General features: G+C 43.2%; 1 protein-coding gene across 3 annotated transcripts in view; it reads right to left on the bottom strand.

The window, feature by feature from the left end:
- LOC126260917 (BAG family molecular chaperone regulator 3) overlaps positions 1 to 19,048 on the bottom strand; it is a 177,119-nt gene that overhangs the window by 103,145 nt on the left and 54,926 nt on the right. The window lies entirely within an intron of this gene.

The following is a 19,048-nucleotide window of genomic DNA, read 5'->3' on the forward strand; positions in this document are numbered from 1 at the left end:
ATAATTAAACTACAAGGGTAGTCATTCTTCACATAAAGGACTAAAATCTCTTTGGAGAAAACTTTTTAACATGCAACTTGTTTAATGTCTTAAACTGAATAAATACTTTAAGAATACAGTTACTTGCACCAATTTTAATTTGACATATTTTAGAAACTTGTCTATCATATGTTCAGCTACACAATTTTGATTTACCACACTTATATTTTAATATAACAACTTACACTGCAAATTATATCCCTTCAAACTTGCAACTGATTATGATGTCATGCAAATGTGTTAAAAACATCTTAGTGCAGAGTTAACTTTAGAAACAGAAACCACAGGCAAGCCCAAAAGGGTAAAATGATGACTAAATTTTATAAAAGTACACAGACATTAATTTGACATTACATATATTATATTCATTTTAATGTTCAATAAAAACAAACTTTTTCTCCCAACCATGACACAGCTACCCTAGTGTAATATGATCATAACAACTTTTAAGTGAAAATGTAATGAGACAGAGTGGCGATTTCATGGGAGAGAGGGAACCACTAAACTTGTAGATACCACAGAAACTGTGAACACGAAAGAAAGTAATTTGTTTAACAAAGACAGACACTTACATCCCTTTAAAATTAAATCCACAGGCAACTCCAAATCAGAAATATTCCTACAAAATAATATCAAGCTCATACATGCTACAATATCCTTTTATTTAAGAACAACAGGAAATCAGTCATGAGTGTAGCTATGAGCACCAGAACAGTGGCCATGAAGTATACAAATACAGAGACTACGGAAAAAATTGTTCCAAATTTTTACATCATCAACAAAGGAAGCGAGTGAGTCTGAGTTGAAATGACATTGAGATTGCTAGAAAGAAAATACAAGCATATTTGTATACGGGTTAATGTGAAAAGCAATATTTTGTCGATACAACCATACCACCATTCACCGCAGAAGAAAGATGGTATTTTTATGATTCATCAATGTCAATGTTGGAACACTACAAATATTTCCAGAGGCATACATTTTTGTCTCTTGCACTGAACTCAAATAAGCATGCATTATTTTGATAAAACAGCAATTTCTCCCACCGGACAGTTTCTGGGAGAAATTAATCTTTTCACTCACACTGCTGAAAATTTAAATGAGGGTCTTTCCATTCTAGATCATTCCGAAGTGGATTCACTGCAGTTGCCATTTTTGGCATGACTATTTCCCTCTTCAAAATAATGCATCAGCAAATCAAAGTTCTAGCATCTGATTATTGCATCCTAATGTACTCATCCATGCTGCATTTTTTCTAATTCATATTTAGTTACATTTGCTGTGCTTTCAAGTATTCTTCCTACAACGCCAATACCCTATTTTTCATCCTGTCAATAATGGTGGATGCTTTTATTAGTCTCTTTTACATAATAAATGCACCATAACACATGAGGTCTGTTTGATACATACTTGACATCTGGCCAGGAAAAAAGTATTGCATTTATGATAAGGTTAGGAACTTAATCTCCTTTGAAGTGTTACCTTATATCTCAGTATGATTAGCCCACCAGTCCTTACACTGTTGGAAAACTTCTGCAGCAGTTTGTTGAGATTCTGCATCTCCACTGCGACCTACCATATCAGCTCAACCTCTTTACTCTCAAATAGGGTTCTTTAACTGACATCTTCAACTTTACAAACAATAGCAAATTACAAAGAACAATGCTGCAGAGTAAAGATTTGGCAAACAAACGGAATTCTGTTTCTTGACAGGGTCTTGAATAAATTTGAATAATGATCTGAGGCAAGGGAAACTGCAAATGTTATGTCAAAAAGCATCATGGATTGATGAAGAACTAGATGATACCATTATATTGTCACTGTTGCCTTCCAGTGGGTATCTGTGATCAACAATACCATCATTATCAAAGAAAACATTGAGTTTCATCTTAATTTTGATTCACAACTCGGTTCAATCTCTAACAGCAGCAATGCTTCCACTGGGATGACCGTGTTTTTATTTCTCAGTTTTAACCACACAGCCATGACTCACCCCCTGTCATCATAGTGTTGATTATGTCATGATCAGTTTCAGCACAGGCCATCATGTCCTGTGAAATGTCATGTAACTCCATTGCTAATTTTGGGCATTACTGTGATAACAGCCCCATTGCAGCAGTATGTGAAGCAAACAGGCAGGTGCAGAAACAATTGTATGTGATTTCACAAATGAGCCTGCTTATATACCACAAGGCACAACAGGCCCAGCAGCACAGCAATGTCGCAGAGAAGCAATGCATCTACAAACCAGCCTAAAGGCAGTTTCCACATCATTGGACCACAAAAGCATCAATCTGTAGTGACTGGAAGCAATGTATCAATAGAACAAACATGCTATTAACCACTACAAATACCCATTGATTCTAGCACAGCTATGCAAAATCATGCTGAACCCTCTGTAACAAACACTGGGCCACACAAGTCGCCATCACGTTATCGCCCAGTGAGCAGCCAATGCTGGTTGGGCAGCCATCTCCATCAGACCAGCTCATGGGGTAAAGTCTGTACCCGTGGACTTCTACCAGTACAACAGATAAGCTATCTCCCAGTTCTACAGCAGAGCACTCAAACTTCTGTCTTGGGGGGTAGCAGTTCACAGCCAGGGAGGTATCACCACCATCCACTCACACCGGGACGAGCTTCTCTTCCATTACTAGCGGTCATCTATGAGAATCCTAGCACATGTTCACATTGCTGGCATTTCTCGCTCCCAGCTGCCAAGTGCTAACTTCGGGATGCACTGCTGAGTAAGCAGATAATGTCAGCAAAGGGCGACACTGACGTCTCACATCCAGCATGCCACCATGGCCTTCCACAGCTGACAGCACAGCCAGCGTCACCATGTGCCTGCAAGGGGATGTGCCTATGGCATCGCAGCACTACAGTCACTGTATCACAAGACTGAATAAAGATATTTTACCTTGCAGCCTTGTTTTCCTCGCTGCCACTGGCCAGCACTACCATCTCAACTCCCCGCCACTCTTACCACCTCTACACCCTACTGGCCCCACTGGGTCGCTTCAGTCAAGATAGAATTGTTTTTCTTCCCCAACAACAAATTCCACAAACACTTTGTGTGTACTTAAATCCTCAATAAAAATTTCATGCACGGAATTTTGTCTGCGCCTAACCACTTCCCCAGTCTCCAGTGAAGTCAAACTATCAATTAAAATTTCATGTCTGGAATTTTGTGTGGTCCTAGTCACTTCTCCAGTCTCCAGTAATGTCAAACAATGACACATCATCAACTTTGCACCCCTCAACAACAGGTGCACTGTTAGCAGTTTGTGACCTCCCACTATAGTGGTCACTTTCCCTCAATATCTGACCATTTTGAAACCAGATGAAACACTCATTTATTTCTGTTTCCTCTGGGGCACCATCTCTGTAAGTGTACTCTGACAATTGTCAAACTTTTGACAATGAAGATGGTGAGTCGCAGATAGGCACAACAAAGATACTCTTAAAATTAAAGATTTCGGCCATTAAGGCCTTTATCAACAACACACACACACACACACACACACACACACACACACACAGGCGCGTGCGTGCGTGCGTATTGTTGACGAAGGCCTTAATGGCCGAAAGTTTTGTCTTTTTGTTGTGCCAATTTGTGACTCGTCATCTCCGCTAGATGGTGAGTAGTAACTTTCCTTCTCATAATAATGTTACGTTCCATCCTGGATTTTCCTTTGTTTGATTTTTGACAATATTTGATGGAACATCTTTGTTCACTAATGTTGAACAAACAAGAAATCTGATACATGGGTAACAAACATTCTACCGAGCACATGAAAATGTATCCCAACACTGCAATGTTGTTGTGCTGTAGTGTCATTACACTGTTTGGAAAGATTTACAGTCTAATACTTTTTGGACAAGCTTCATATTGCTCAAGCTTCATATTGCTCATTCAAACAACAATACTTCTGTTATCAAGGCCACATTTGAGTACACTAAATAGAGTTTGCTGCTGCTGGCAGCAGTACATTCCATAAAACTGATAACAGGAAAATATATACATAAAGGGAAGGGACATTAAGGAAAAGGAGAGGGGACTGAAAGTGTGAACGATTATATTACATATATACTGTACCACTGAGGCTCTTCCGCATAATGTCAGTTTGTGTCACAGAAACTGTGCAAATAATTCTATATTGTACATGGTAGTCATCTTCAGGCAATAATGCTAACAATGTGTAGATCACTTCGAGACTCCCCTAATTTTGTTGTGACGAAACAAAATTGTGCAAAGTTTCGAAGTGAAAAAAAGGGGGAGAAGGGCAGTGTGCAATGGAGTGGTGAAGTACTTGTCTTCAGCACAGACAATGAGGTATTCCATGCTCTGCTGAAAAGCGACAAAAACAATCTATTGAGTTGACAAATCATAATGAACAGAGTAATTTCTTTCATGATTTCACTAAAGAAACTGCTCAATCTGAACTTCCTTGTGAAGATACCAACACATAGGCAAATTCAAACATTTACTTAATCTTGTATCCTGTTCTCAAACGCATGTTGGGAACAGCTGATTTTTATAATTTCAATAACTACTTGTTTATCATAGATTTCTTCAGCATGAGAAGTGCATCCCTGTACACAATACAACCCACTGGCAAATCTTATAAATACACAGCTACATAAAATCTACATGGAAAAGTATACATGTTGAGAACAGGATATTCTGAGGAACTCTTATATCAGCAGCAGGAAAAAACTCTATGAAAAAATGTGTGCTGTGAACAAGAATAGAAGCCTTAAAGAAAACTAGATGGTACAACGAAAGGAAACAAAAAAAATATGAATGACAGCAACCAGGACATTTTGCATAACATTTTAAGAATAAGAAACACACGTGCTCTCTCTCTCTCTCTCTCTCTCTCTCTCTCTCTCACACACACACACACACACACACACACACACACACACACACACCTCATGCACAGCTGCTAGAATGCACCTGTCAGTGAATGAAGGCAGATATCCAGAGTGGTGCAAGGAAGTGGGAGGGATAGTGGGATATGGGTGGGGTGAGAGAAGTCAGTGCTGTCTGGCAGAGCATGCAGGTATTACATGGGAGCAAGATAAGGCTGCCAGGCAAAGTGGCAGGAAGAAATGGTGGGGGGGGGGGGGGGGAGGGAGGGGAGGCATGGGAAAGGACAGGAGTGGAAAAGGGGAAATGACCAGTGGGTGTGTCGGCAGAGAATGGCACACTATAAGGGTGAGGTTACATGAAATGTGAGGAGTTGATATGACAGAGGGGGTAGAAACTGTTGGGTGGAGGGTGTGGGGACAGTAGGTTTCTGTAGGTTGTGGCCGGTATAATTTCGGGAGCAGAGAATGTGTTGTAAACATAACTCACATCTAGAAAAGCTGATGGTGAAAGGAAGGATTCAGATTGCCCAGACTGTGAATCAGCTACTGAAATCAAGCATGTTATGCTTAGCTGCATGTTGTGCCACAGGGCGGTCTACTTTGCTCTTGACCACAGTTGGCAGTGGTCATTCACCCGTGATGGCAGCTAGTTGGTAGTCACACCAATATAAAAAGCTGTGCAATGACTGCAGCAGAGCTGGCCTATGACATGGCCACTTTCACAGGCAGACCAGGCTCTGACAGGATAGGATAAATCAGTGACAGGACTGGAATAGGAAGTGGTGCGTGTATAGAAGGGCAAGTCTTCATCTGGGTCTTCCACTGGGATATCATCCCTGTGCAAGGGGTTGAGGTTGGAAGTGGGGGAGGGAGTGAGAGTAGTAGTGGCACAGTAATGGACTAGGATGATGTAGAAGTCAGTTGGGCGGCACAACACCACTTTAGGAGGGGACAGGAAAAATTTCTGGTAGGATATCCCTAATTTCAGGGCATGATTTAGGCATTCAAAGCCCTGGCAAAGGATGTGGTTCAGTTGCTCCATTCCAGGGTGATATAAGGTGATGGAGGCGCTTTGTGGCTGGTTCTTGGTGATGGTGGGAGGACTGGGTGTATTTGGGGATATGTCAAGGGAAATATGTTGCAGACTACGTCTGCAGTATAGTACATGTTTGTGAAGGCCTTTGTGAGACCTTCAGCATGCTGAGCAAGAGAGTTCTTGTCACTCGAAATATGCAGTTCCGCACTGGGCAGGCTCTTTGTTTTGTTTCGCTTTAGGGCACAAAAACAACTGGAGTCATATGCACCCATGTCAGAACTATAGAACACTAAGAGAGGTGTTAAATAACGACTATACGTCAATCCCAACTGACTTAAGAGAAGACAGCTAAAAACAGGGACATGGAGAAGGAGTTATAAAAGACATCATACAAAAACGGAGGTCCAGAACTATAAATTTAATATCCTTCACCATATTGCTGCAAAAGATAAAAAGTAAAACGCAGATGACAGGCCGCACATCGTTCGCTAAAACAGCTGATAACTCAGATGGCAAACACATGCGGGAATGTAAATGGTTAAAAAATTGGCATTCCATCAGGAAATAGCAGACAGTTAAAACTTGGGCACAATGTGTACAAAGTGGTGTGGGAGCACCACTTAACAAATGATGGTGGCTAAAACTGCAGTGCCCAATAGACTACCTAGTTAAAATGACCTCCTCCTGGCAGGAGGGCTGAGAGGAGGTCGTCGAGCTGCTGGGAGAGGCTTAATGAGCTAATGTTTATTCCCATGAAGGGAACACCAATGGCGATGCCAAAGTGACACCATCTCCAGACAGACGGCAACACAGAGCTCATTGGAGGGAACACAGGAACTACTGGGCTGAGGTATGAGGACTGCAGCCTTGGCAGCACCCTTGTTTCCTGACAGACCGAATGATCAGGAACCCATATAAACATCACAGTGGCCCCAGCTTGAGTGGGCAAGTGACAGTTTTCCTGGACCCTTTGCACTGGGGGATGGGTGTTGTACAGCGCACAGAGACTTTGAAGGGCACTGAGAGAGTCTGAGCAGAGGACACAATTGAAAAGCCTGTGTCGCCAGATGTACTCCGTGGCCTGATAAAGGGCGAAGAGCTAAGCTGTAAATACTGAGCAGAGTGCTGGAATCTAATACTGAAAAATGTGAGGGCCAAAGACGAAGGCACACCTGACACCACGGTCAGTCCGAAAGCCATCAGTGTACAGAAAGGTATTGTCGCGAAGTTCCATACGAAGGTCGTGAAACTGAAGGCGATAGAGCGAGGCTGGAGTAGTGTCCTTAGGAAGCAAATGAAGACCAAAGTGAACACGGGCCGCTGCACGTAGCCAATGTTGTGAAGGATTCACACCCACTGGGAAAGTTGCAGGTAGTGTGAATTTAAGCCACCAGATATGTGCCAAAAGAGGACTCCAGGAGGTAACAGAGGAGAGGGACACACCCCATACTGGTGATCGAAGGAGGGTGGCCACGCATGGCACACAAACAGCACACATACCTGCTGAGGACCAAGTCATGACAGTACGATAGTGGTAGTTCAGCAGCTTTGGCATACAGACTCTCAACCGGGCTAGGGCAAATGGCGCCAGTGGTCAAACAGACGCCATGATGGTGGATAGTGTTGAGACGGCATAAGAGGCTAGACGTGCAGACACATAAACAAAGCACCCATAGTCCAATTTAGAACAGACAAGGAACCAGTACAAACGGAGGAGGGCAGTTCGATCTGCACACCAGAAAGTACCATTGAGGACACATAGGGCATTGAGGGAATGCGTACAATGGGCTACCAGTTAAGACACATGGGAGGGCCAAGAGTGTTTCCTATCAAGCATGAGCCCCAGGAATTTCGTAGTTTCAACGAACGGAAGAGCAACAGGCCCAAGATGTAAAGATGGTGGCAGAAACCAATTGCACCATCAGGAATTCATACAAACAGTTTTGTCAGTGAAAAAACGAATTCCATTGTTGATGGTCCAGGGGTAGAGATGATCAAGGCATTGCTGAAGAAGCCGCTTAGTGAGACAGGTCTGTGAAGAACTGCAATAGATGGCAAAATCATCAAAAACAGGGAGCCGGAGATGCCCAGCAGGAGAGAGGCTATTATAGGGTAGAGGCAATAGCAAAGAGAATGACGCTCAGTATGGAACCCTGAGGCACACCATTTTCATGGACAAATGTGTCCGACTTGGCAGAACCCACACTCACCTTGAAAACTCGGTCTTTTAAAAATTCCTGAAGGAAACAGGGCAGACGGCCAAGGAAGCCCCACGTGTAGAGAGTACGGAGGATACCAGTTCTCCAGCAGGTGCCGCAGGTCTTCTCCAAATCGAAAAACATGGCCACAGTCTGCGATTTCTGCAGAAAACCATTCATGACATGGGTGGACAAAGTACAAGATGGTCAACCGCAGAACGGCATGCTGGAAATCCACACTGTTAGTAAATTGTGAGATTCGAGCCACCGTAGCAGCCGCGCATGAATCATACATTCCATCCCCTTGCAAACACAGCTGGTGAGAGAGAGGGGGGCGGTACCTAGATGAAATGCATTTGTCCTTACTGGGCTTAGATATGGGTATGATGTTGGCATCATGCCAGCATCCGGGAAACATGCCCTCTGCCCAGATGTGGTTGTATGTATTAAGCAGAAAAATGCTTGCCTGCAAGAAAAGGGTGCTGCAACATCTGAATGTGGACATCGTCTGGCCTTGGGGAGGAGAATCAGGAGGAACTGAGAGCACGATCTAGCTCCCTCACAGTAAAGGCTGAATTGTAGCACTCATGATTCTCAGAAGAGAAGGGTATTGCCCGATGATCTTCTGCTCGTTTCGGATGGAGGAAGGAAGGGTAATAGCGGGAAGAGATCAAAATTTACGCAAAATGGCAACCCAAGGGTTGGAGATAGCAATAGGATTCAAGATGACATCGTCTGCTACTGACAGGCTGGAAATTGGGGAATGGATCTTGGTCCCATAGAGCTGTCAGAGGTTGGCCCACATGACAGAGGAAGGTGTGGAACTGTGAATGAAATACAGCTAGCTTTTGTGGTATCCTGAAGAACATGACGACATTGTGCACACATCTGTTTATAATGAATGCAGTTTGCCATCATAGGATGACTATTAAAAATGCGGAGAGCACGTCTACACGCATGAATTGCATTGTGGCATGCCTCAGTCCACCAAGGAACTGGGACACGGTGTGGTAAAGAGGAAGTGCGACAAATGGAACGTTCTGCAGTTGTAAGGATAATGTTTGTAATATATTCCACCTGGTCATCACAACTGGGGAAATCTTGTTCTTCAAATGTCACCAGGGAGGAGTAATGCCGCCAGTCAGCCTTAGTAAGCTGACATTTGGGTGTGCATGCAGGTGGAGTAGGAGTCAGCAAACGGATAGCACATGGGAAATGGTTGCTCAAGTAGGCGTCAGAAAGAACAGAGCACTCGAGATGATGGGCAAGTTGGGCACTGCAGAACGATAGTTCCAAATGGAAATAGGTGTGTGAGGAGTCGGAAAGAAATGTAGGTGCTCCTGTGTTAAGGCAGAAGAGGTTAAGCTGATTAAGGAGTTCAGCCAATAGGACACCTCTCTGATAGGTTCTGGGAGAACCCCAAGGGGGATGATGTGTATTAAAGTCACCAAGTAGCAGAAATGGGTGAGGTAGTTGCCCAATAAGCTGAAGTAAGTCTACCCTGGTGAGATCAAATGATAGAGGGACATGAATGGTACAAAGGGAAAAAGTCAGGTGAGGAAGGAAAAGGCAAAATGCAACAGCTTGAAGACAGGTAATCAGGGAGATGGGTTGACTATGAACGTCATCCCCTATGAGCAGCGTGACTCCCCCACGAGAAGTAATGCCATCGTCAGGGAGGTCAAATCGGACCGGGAAGAAATGAGAAAGCTCGAAGCAGTCATGTAGACACAATTTTGTTTCCTGAAGGCAGAGTATAAGGAGACGCTGTGATGCTAAAAGTAGCCACAAATCAGCTTTGTGGGATCGAAAGCTGCGAACATTCCATTGTAGGAGAGTCATGAGCAGGAAAAAATGAAGGTGTGCCACCTCAGCAGCTGCGAGTAACAGCCTGGGAAGACTCACTGCTATAGGGCACAGAACCAGGAGTATCCTGCTCCATGAGGTCCAATGAAGCATCAGCTTTCTTGTGCTGTTGGTCTTTGGAGTCGAATGCAGGAAAACGGTTGGTGGTATGCTGGGCAAACGTATCACGTGGCAACACTGCTGAAGAGGATCTTCAAGTCGGCAAAGGAGAAAACCGTTTGCCTTTGTTGGACTTCTTTGAGCCTTTCTGATTAGCAGAAGACTCAGGTGTTGGTTGGCTGGAGGGACATAGGAAGTCTTCACGGGAGTACTCCTTCTGTCCTATCCGGCCTGACGACTGTGTAGGTGGTGGCTTTGTCCCTTGAAGCGAGAGTTTATGGCTGGTCGCACAGCTGGACAAGGAGATGGCGATGCTACCTTGACACTGCGCGATTTCACAACCTCAGAGCTGAATGTGAGGTTGCATGTCTGCGTAGCCATGTCCTTTATGGAGCAAGATATAGCAAGAACAGAACTTTTTTTAAGTGCTAGATGGTAGAATGCAGGGTTTGTGGCTAGCCAATAACTTGCAAGCGATCAGGTAAGGCACTTTTTCCTTCCCCCAGATCTTGTTGACAGCCCACTCATCAAGATACACAGGACAATCCAGAGAGGAGGCAGCATGGCCACCATTGTCATTGATACAGTGGGGAGAAGATGGCAGACAATCACTCTTGTGTGCATCCCTACAATAGGTTACACATTTGGCTGGGTGTCGACAAGACGTTCTAGTCTGGTTGAAACGATGACAATGGTAGCAGCACATGGGTTTGGAATGTATGGTCGGACAGTGATAATTTCATATCCTGCTTTTATCTTATCCCGGCTTCAGCTCTGCCATCTGGAGTCCCGGGTTCGACACACTGACCCACAACAAACGGAAGCACCACTCTATCAAAGGTGAGAAAAAGAGTGTGTGTGGACACTAAGGAGGAATCGACCTTTCTCATCACCTGATGGACAACAATGACAGCCTGATCAGAGAGGTATGATTGGATTTCTGCCTCAGTCAGACTGTCGAGCAGTCTAGTGTAAATAACACCAAGGGAAGAATTCAAAGTTCTATGGGGCTTGACACGATCAGGATAGCCATGGAGAAGTGAGGCAGCAAACAGTTACTGTGCTTGAGAATCAGACAAAGCCTCCAAAAACAAAGTGCCGTTCTGTAAATGAGAGCAAGGTTTCACAGGGCAGGCAATTGCAACACATTTCTGGATAATAATGGTTTGACTGTTGTGAAGCACTGACCGTCTTTAGTACGTGGAATTACAAAGAACCATGGTGCAGCTGGAATGGTCTTCGAATCATTGGCCTCATTCCGTTTACATTTTGTAGACAGTGATTGTGAAGATGGTTGGTTCATTGCAAGAAGATCGCCCACAAGGGCCTGTCTCCAATGGTGCGCTCCTTCCAACTGGGGCCTCCTTCACAAGGGAGTGCACCCGCCTTGGGTGATTGTACACACCTCAGGTCACACATCTGGAACACCTGACAGAGGGACCAATTGGCAATTTGGGCACGTAGCAGCTCAGGCAATCACCCCTCCCTGGTCCTGGCCTGTACCAAGGGGTATGTGAGAACCGTACCTGTTGACCTGGAGCTGGGATTTACACGTTACCCTGTCACCTGTTACATGTCAGACATGTGGGGTGGCCTTCTGGAGCACACAGGGAGAAAGAAGAAAAAGGGGAGCCTCAAACGCCAAAGTGGAGGAAGAACAGGAGAATGGAAACAAAGAAAGGAAAAGGGAATGAAAAACAGTGGTGAGACTGTTCTTGTGTCAGCAACGGACAATGCAGAACATTCCCAATAACACCCCAGACATGTTCTCCAAGCAAGGGGAGAAAGAATAGCAAGATCATAGACATGCAGCATGGAAGGGGAAAGATGCTGCAAACGCTGGGGCCTTGTGGTACCCAAGCACAAACCTGCCAAAGAGTGGCAAAGAAAGGTGGCATGCTGGGCTGAAGAGGACAAGGTGAAGTGGATGGGAGAGAAGGTGTTGAGGATGTGAAGGAATGAAGATAGGGAGTTTCAGTCTTGAGACCAGATCATCAAGATGACATCAATGAACCTGAACCAGACCACGAATTGGGGGTTTTGAGAGGCTAGGAAGGTTTCCTTTAGGAGGCCCACGAATGGGCTATCAATGAACCTGAACCAGACCACGAATTGGGGGTTTTGAGAGGCTAGGAAGGTTTCCTTTAGGAGGCCCACGAATGGGCTGGCATAGGAGGGTATATGTGGGTGCCCATGGTAGTGCAATGGGTATGTTTGTTTACCTCCCCTTCAAAGTAGAAGCAGTTGTGTGTTACGATGAAGTTAGTAAGGTGTTTGAGGAATGAGGTAGTGGGTTCAGAATCTGACAGACAGTGGAAGAGATAGTGTCCAGTAACACCAATACCATGGGCTTGAGGGATGTTGGTGTATAGGAAAGGGCATCAACAGTGACTAGTAGGGGTCCACGAGGAAAGGGCATCAACAGTGACTAGTAGGGGTCCATGAAATAAAATGGGGTGGGAATGGTGGTGAGTTGGTGCGGGAAGTGGTTGATATCTTCGACATGAGAGGCTAAATTTCTGGCAATTGGTTGGAGGTGTTGATCAATGAGAGCCAAAATTCTTTCAGTGGGGGCACAATAATCAGTCAAAATTGTTGAGTTTGTGGATTTTGAGGAGCATGTCATAAGAGTGAGGAGGTAAATGGATTCAAGGAAGAGGTTGGCATCACTCTGCAAAATTTATAGGCGGAGGAGTCCGACAATTGGCACAGGCTTTCCGCTACGTAGTCACTGCAATTCATAATGACAATTATGGAACCTTTGTCTACAGGTAGAATGAATAGGTGAGGATCTGTTTTGAGTGTGTATGTGGCTGTCTGTTCTTCTGCTGAAAGGTTGGTTTCTTAGGAAGGGATCTGTGGAAGGATGATGCAAAGTTGAAGGTACGGAATTCCTCGAAGGTGACCAGCGAGTGGTTAGGTGGGACCCGAGAGGATCATGGTTGGATAGTGGTACGAAATGGGAGAGCGTACAGTGTTGGTATCAGGTTGGCTTTGGTTGAAGGGACTGGTGGCAAAGAAGTGTTTCCATTGCAGGGATTGGAACAAAGAGAGCAGGTCTCTGGCAAGTCCAATGTGATTAAATTTGGGTGTAGGGTTGAAGGTGAGGCCTTTGGATAGGACTGAAACTTCAATGGTGCTGAGGATTTTGGAGGGAAAGTTAGCAACAGTGTTCTGGGATTGTTTTGGCTCTGTATTTAGTAGGGGTTTTCGAGGATGTGGCAAGATGAAAAAGTCAGCTAGGAAGGGTCTGAGTGCTGTGAGGGGGTTGTCAAGCAGGAACATTGTGAATGGGGTAAGAGTTTGATAGTGGTACCCCCAGGTGGCAGTAGCATGTCAGCAGGTTGGATGACCTATGGAGAAGGTGTCTGGAATAATTTTCCAAGTGCTGGAGGGCAAGGGATTCAATTTCAGAGATGTGATGTATGTAGTAGGCATTGCAGAGCAACAGTATCTTGCAAAGGGAATAGAGGTGGTTTTGGCATGTCTGTGCCATGAAGGTGCATTTGTGCAATACCAGGTTTTGAGGGACAGGGATTGGTGGCATTTGAAAAGATGGTCACTGTGAAAGGAGAAGTGGGATACAGAAAAAGGAATTTTTATGATTAGGCAATTTGGGGGGTGAGGAGGTGGGGAGAGAGGATTCCATGGTTTAGGCACCATCTAAGGAACAGGATGTGGCACCGTGTTTCAGCCATGGAAAGAGACACTTTTCTGAACTGGAACAGAAATATGGGGCAGGGGTTCATTGTGGCTGGGATGGAGTTGGGGGGAAGGGTAATGATGTAAGAAATGGGCAAATGAAGGCATTAGATGGTCATGAGGGGAGGTGGATAACAGAAGATGATGTATAAAAATACATGCTGACATGTAAAAATTCACACAGATGCATAAAAAATATGCACAAGTAAATAAAAGCACACAAAAATGAGTAAAAATACATGCAAGAGAGAGGGAGAGAGGGGGGTGGGGATTGGTTACTTTCAGATTCACAAATTCATAAGGAACAGGCAGATGTATGCAAAAATATGCTAGGTTGAAGGAAGAAATGTGATCAACAGTACTAATTATAATTATCTGCAGGAAGAATTCGGGGGATGAGACGCTGCACCAAGAAACTTCACGGTCATGTAGCCGTGAATTGCACGCAGACGACACTGACAATACAATGTGAATCAGATATCAGAATATTTGCGGTATGGTGCATGAGGTGTGCTTGTTTGTGTGAATGTGTGTGTGTTTTCCTTTCTGAAAAAGGCTTTAGCTGAAAGCTCAGTGAGTAACAGTGCTTTTGTTGACTGTCTGCCACTTGAGGAGGAGATTGGTGTTCAACGACCCTACAATGAAGTCTTTAGAGATGGAGAACAAGCTCGGATTAGGGAAGGACAGAGAAGCAAATGGTATGTGCCCTTTCACAGGAACCATCCCAGCAATTGCCTTAAGTGATTTACGGAAATCCCAGAAACCTATATCTGGAAGGTTAGATGAGGATTTGAACCGTCATCCTCCTGAATGCGACTCCAGTGTGCTAACCACTGCACTACCTCACTCGGTCTGCAACTCAATGTGATAACTTTATGGTGAGTAGCAATTTCTTCATCTCATAATATTGTTAGTATTCCAACTTGGATTTACTGTTGCTTGACAAAGAAATAAGGGCTGCAACTGGTAAATTAATAAATAAAAGGATAAATGGGCCTGAAAATAAAATCGCAGAACTGAAAATTGATGTCTGAAAATTGGTGGCAATAGGAAAAGGAAACCACCAAAATAGTCTAATTGAAGAACTCAGCAATAACCATGGTAGTAGTAACAAAGTCTAAACTCTGTCATAAAATTAAATACGGAAGCTTATCTAAAACTCCCACACAGATATTGAAGGGAAAAAAAGAACTAGCTTCAAAATGTTTTGTGGAGTCAGTCAATCAATGTACTAAGAGAAACACACTGATGAGCCAAAACATTATGAGCACTAACCACTGCGAGGCTGAATGTCACTGGGGATACTGCGTACATACAACACAGTAAAGAAAGTATATAATCGCAGCAGACCCTAATGGGAATCATTCCAGTGATGATACAGGCCACCAATGGGCAAATCCAATGACATAAGCAACTTCGATATAGGGCAGATTATTATGACCCAGTAACTGGGAAAGAGCATCTCAGAAACTGCAAAGCTGGTGGTCGTTCACATGCTATCGTCACGAGCATCTATGGAGAGTGGTGGATGGATGTTGCAACCACACTTAGACCAAAATATGTTGGATGTTAGATAGGCAGCAAATTGTGGGCTCCGATGACAACAGAATGCTGGTGTCAGCACAAGTTTTGCAGAGTGCTACGTTTAGTCCACATTGTCAAACACAGAACTTCGTAGCAGACGACCTCTGTGTTCTCATGTTGATTTGATGACAGTGTCAACTGCTGTTATTGTGGGCACAAGATAATTACAACTGGACAGTAAAACAATGGAAACATTTCATCCCGTCAGGTGAATCACTTTTCTTGCTACATCAGGTTGATGGTCCCGTCTGGATACACCGTCATCCAGTCACGTGGCTGCTTGAAACAGGCCTGAGCCACAAATGCAGGCCAGTGGGGGCAGTGTTGTGCAATATGGGACATTCCCTGGGCTTCCTTGGGACATGAGTTAATAATACAATAGTGTTGCAGTGGCTTGAGGAGCCTGACAGTAAACTAACATTGATGTCTTCAACACCAGATTTGCCTGATCTACATCTCGAGGAACACATCTGGGATGCTACTGGACACAAGCTCCACACCTGCAAACCACCAGCCCATAATTTCGGGAACTGAGCGACCTGTGTATATTTCATTTGGAGCTACATACCTCCAGAAACCTACCGAAGATTTGGCGATTCCACAATCGTTGCAGTACTGCATTAAATAGGTGGAACAACAAGCAACTAAGCAGCTGATCATAATGTTTTGGCTCATCAGTGTGTGTATTAAATATGAAAATGAAAAGGTGATATAGAACCTCTATAAACAACAGATTGCTATAGTCAGGTTCAAAAGACATCAACGGGAAGCTTAAACTAGAAAAATTGTAAGATAAGAACACACACTAGAAGTGGTTGGATGAAGCAAAATAAAAGCTATCAGAAACTGGTGGCATTATCAAGGTTCTATGCCAAAATGGAATCTTATTGTTAACAGATGCAGTAACACTCATCGCGAAAAAAGAATGAGAGTTAAATTTCAAGCTGGGTCTCACAAAAATGCTTGAAATACATTACGACGTAAAACTGAATCAAATAAAAACAAGGAGCTCTGTAAAGAGTAAAATAATTGTTAAGGCTCTATCACCTCACTGAATGAGCTTACCTTAAAAATATGAACAATGCTACCATTTATAGATCAACTTTATGTCAAAGAGGTATTGGCAGAAAGGAAATGATAAGACAATTAAATCACATGAAACTGACTTTTCGCAAAATAAAAAAGGTCTCTTTCTTCAGAAAGGTAGCATCATCAATGGAAAAGCAGTTAGAGGAAATTACTGTCTGCAATTAACTTCTATAAAGGAGTGAGAAAGTCAAATCAGAGATGCAGAAAATAGGTAAACAAAGCATTCAAGATGTACAATACTGAGAGTTTATGGGCAGTACTGGCCACAGGAAACCACTGACGCCAGATTTCTGAACCACACCACACTTGGTGGTAGTAGTAGTAGTGGTGGTGGTGGCGGTGGTGGTGGTGGCAACAGCTGCAGCAGCAGGAGCAGCAGCAGCAGCAGTAGTAGTTGGGATTTGTGATCTACTGTCAAATATTTTAAACAGAAGAAATGGACATGGAATGAGACTCCTATTGTGTATTTAAGTATACGGGATCTTGGGCATTTAAAAAGAGCAGCATACGTCTTGGGAACATTATGTCAATCAATCTTTAGATTGTGAATATTTAATTGCAGCTTTATAGAGAAGTAAGAGGAGAATCAAATTTTTGTAAAGTTCTAACAAGGGAACCTCCCCATCGCACCCCCCTCAGATTTAGTTGTAAGTTGGCACAGTGGATAGGCCTTGAAAAACTGAGCACAGATCAATCGAGAAAACAGGAAGAAGTTGTGTGGAACTATGAAAAAAATAAGCTAAATATACAAACTGAGTAGTCCATGCACAAGATAGGCAACATCAAGGGTAGCGTGAGCTAAGGGGCGCTGTGGTCCCTTGGTTAGCGTGAGCAGCTGCGAAATGAGACGTCCTTGGTTCAAGACTTCCCTCGAGTGAAAAGTTTATTTTTCACAAAGTTATGATTTGTCCGTTCATTGACGTCTCTGTTCACTGTAATAAGTTTAATGTCTGTGTTTTGCGACTGCACCACAAAACTGTGCGATTAGTAGACAAAAGGACGTGCCTCTCCAATGGGAACCGTAAACATTTGATCGCAAGGTCATAGGTCAACCGATTCCTCCACAGGAAAACACGTCTGATATATTCTATACGACACTGGTGACGGCATGTGCATCACATGACAGGAATATGTTGTCGACCCACCTAACTTGTACACTTGGCGAATGGGTAAAAAGACTCTTCCACCTCGCCTGATTTAGGTTTTCTTGTGGATGTGATAATCACTCCCAAAAAAGTGATGAAAACATAAGAGTTTGTCACATAAACTGCAACAAATGAATGCAACATTTTTCACAGTTGCACAGTTTTCCCTGTGCTCTGTCAAAATATGTATTTTTAACGTTTTCAAATTTTTCCGTGTTTAGACCGTCAAATCCTGCATATGTCCAAGCAAATCTGAACATGTCCTGGAATTTTGGAGAGAGAAGTTGATTACGTGTGAGTGCCTGAACTTTGATAATTGTCTGAAAATAAAAATTAAACTTTTCACTTGAGGGAAGACTTGAACCAAGGATCTCTCGTTCCGCAGCTGCTCACGCTAACCACGGGACCATGGCGCCCCTGAGCTCACACTCTCCTTGATGTTGCCTATCTTGCGCATGTACTACTCAGTTTATATATTTTGCTTATCTTTTTCATAGTTCCACACAACTTCTTCCTGTTTTCTCGATTGATCTGTGTTCAGTTTTTCAAGGCCTATCCACTGTGCCAACTTATAACTAAATCTGAGGGGGGTGCGATGGGGAGGTTCCCTTGTAAGTTACACAGACTTCATATACACTAAATGATTGAAATACAATAAATATTGGAATCTTAGAAAGACTCATGATGGTTCTTTTACACAAAGAAAATATTACTGATATCATTCACAGAAGGTAACCAGGGAATGAATTAACAGGATTATGTCAGATTCATTGCAAGATAAAGTAAAGATGGTTCACATATCTTATTGCTGTCTGCAGATGGAGAATGCACATCACATGTTGTGAAACAAAGTGGTATTCAGCAAGAAAGTGCTATCTCTCCATTAACATTAATCATAATTGTGATATCATTGAAAGAACCTCTGAGTTCAAGCACTTCCATCTCTAGATAATGATGTACTATGAGAAGAAACAGATCAATAACACAATAAAAGCTAAACATTTGGAACAAAATTAAAAGTAAAGAAAAGGAATCTCAAAATCAGCAAAACTAAGACACAATAGAATGCCCACAAACACAAGAAACCTGTATCAAGTTTTAACAACACTTCAAAATAATAAAGTTATACAGGGTATTCCAAGAGAAATGGTCAATTTTCAGGCATGATCATTTAAAGCAAAAAAGTCTAGTAAATGTGGGCTCTAAAATGCATACCTTAAGAGCTATGAGCACTTTTTCTGTAGACGTGATGTGTTTCATAGCAGCAAAGCTGAAAAAGTGCTCATAGTTTTTAAGGTATGCATTTTAGAGCCCATGATTACTACATTTTATTCCTCTCAAAATATGGGAAGCAAAGATCTTGCAATAGAAGGAACAGTATCGAAGATGAAGAAGTGCTCAAAGCTCTTAAG

This window comes from Schistocerca nitens, chromosome 5 (genome assembly GCF_023898315.1).
Source record: "Schistocerca nitens isolate TAMUIC-IGC-003100 chromosome 5, iqSchNite1.1, whole genome shotgun sequence".
NCBI classification, from domain to species: Eukaryota; Metazoa; Arthropoda; class Insecta; order Orthoptera; family Acrididae; genus Schistocerca; species Schistocerca nitens.